The sequence below is a fragment of the Haliaeetus leucocephalus genome, unplaced genomic scaffold (genome assembly GCF_000737465.1).
Source record: "Haliaeetus leucocephalus isolate CR32 unplaced genomic scaffold, Haliaeetus_leucocephalus-4.0 Scaffold261, whole genome shotgun sequence".
Lineage (NCBI taxonomy): Eukaryota > Metazoa > Chordata > Aves > Accipitriformes > Accipitridae > Haliaeetus > Haliaeetus leucocephalus.
The window spans coordinates 249,569-251,820 of NW_010972697.1; positions in this window are offsets into that span (position 1 = coordinate 249,569).

The following is a 2,252-nucleotide window of genomic DNA, read 5'->3' on the forward strand; positions in this document are numbered from 1 at the left end:
GCCCACCCCCCGGGCTTGGGGGGGGGGAGTAAGGAAGATGCATCAGGCCTCCAACACCCCCCCCGCCCCGTGCCTCAGTTTCCCATCCCCAAAGGCACCAAATCCTCCCCCACCCCCAAATCCAGGGGTCGCCCCCTCCCCTGGGGACCCCCCAAAATACCCGACGGGGTGCTGGAAAGTCCCCAAATCCCGATGCGACACCCAACTTCCCCTTCACCGGGGCGGGGGGGGACACAACGACTCATGGAGATGAGGATGCTCGACTCCTTCCCGTCCCGCTGACACTCTCTTTCCTCTTCCTCGCAGGCTGCTACGGCCGCCCACATGCTGCTGAGTGCTGGTAAGTCCCCCCAGGCCTGAGGCCACGGTGAGGGGCTCCAGGGAAAGCGGTGGCGGGGGGGGACAGGACACGAGAGAGGGAGAGGGGGAGTTAGTCCTTCCATAGGCGGCTCGCCCAGTCATCTCGAAAATGTCGCGCGGGTTCCTCCTTCCGCCCTCGGAGAGGAAACGTCATCCCTGGCCTGGAGCATCTGGGGGTGTCACAGGGCGGCCGCGGTGCCCAGGGCGTCATGGAGTGTCCCCGGGCTGTCACGGAGCATCCTGTGTCCTTGTGGTACCCAGGGTGTCACGGAGCATCCTCCGTCTCTGTGGTCCCCAGGGTGTCATGGACCATCTTCTGTCCCTGTCATCCCCCGGTCCCATCCCAGGTACCCCTGGGTGGGCTGCAGTGCCTCGGGGGCATCAAGGAGGGCTGCAGCACCCATCTCCCGTTGGGGGCACCCACTACCAAGGAGGAGCACCCATTTCCCATCGGGGACACCTCTTTCCCATTGGAGACATCCCATGTCCCATCAGGGCCACCCCATATTCCATCAAGGACCTCCAATCTCCCATTGGGGCACCCATCTCCCATCAGGAGCACCCATCACCGACCAGGATCACCCACCACCCCTCTCCCTTCTTCTCCCCCCCAGGCTCCTTGGAGGTTGGAGGACTCGGTTGGCGCTACGAGGAAGGCATCAACGGCGTCTTCCTCAGCGGTGACGTACAGATGACAGACGGGCAGCTGCGGGTGACAACGGCTGGCCTCTACCTCTTCTACGGCCAATTTGCCGTCACCTGCACGGCATCTACCTGTCCCCCCGGCACCGTCACCCTCCAGCTCCAGCGTGCTGATTCAGAGCCCCCATTGCTCGCTGTGCCGTTGGCGCTACCCAACAACGCGGGATCCCATCCGGCATGTTCTGGTTTGGCCCAAGCCGTGGGGCAACTCCAGCGTGGGGACGTCCTCCACCTCAACCTGACTGGGAACCTATCTGGGGACGGGTGGCAGCTGGCACAGGACGAGCGGGAAAGCAATTTTGTAGGGCTGCTGCGTATCGCCGGGGAGTGACGCGTGGGGTGGCGAGGGGGTGACCGGTGGGGTACGAGGCTGGTCACCCTCCTGGTTGGAGGTTGGGGACATCTGGGGACATTGCTGACCTCCACGCCTGGAGATTTGGGTGCCAAGACCCCCCGTGACCAGAGATCTGGGGACATCAAGGGACATTTCTGGCCTCCATGCCTGGAGATTTGGGTCACAAGACCCCCATGACCAGAGATTTGGGGACATCTGGGGACATTGCTGACCTCCATGCCTGGAGATTTGGGTCACAAGACCCCCATGACCAGAGATTTGGGGACATCTGGGGACATTGCTGACCTCCATGCCTGGAGATTTGGGTCCCAAGACCCCCCGCTTGGAGGTTGGGGACATCAAGGGACTTCGCAGAGCCTCATGCTGGAGACCTGGGGACATCAAGCGACCTTGGACACCCCCCATGCTGGCCATTTGGGGACCCCAATGCTGGACACTTGGGGACACCAAGGGACTTCACAGACCCTCATTTTGGGGACACTGGGGACCGTGGAGACCCCCGTGCCCAGAGACGTGGGGGGTCCCTGCTGGTTGTCCCCCCCCAGCTGGCCTGGGGGCAAGCGCCGGATAATAATTTAGGGGGGGAGGGGTGCCCCCAGGCCAGCTGGGGGGGGACAACCAGCAGGGACCCCCCACGTCTCTGGGCACGGGGGTCTCCACGGTCCCCAGTGTCCCCAAAATGAGGGTCTGTGAAGTCCCTTGGTGTCCCCAAGTGTCCAGCATTGGGGTCCCCAAATGGCCAGCATGGGGGGTGTCCAAGGTCGCTTGATGTCCCCAGGTCTCCAGCATGAGGCTCTGCGAAGTCCCTTGATGTCCCCAACCTCCAAGCGGGGGG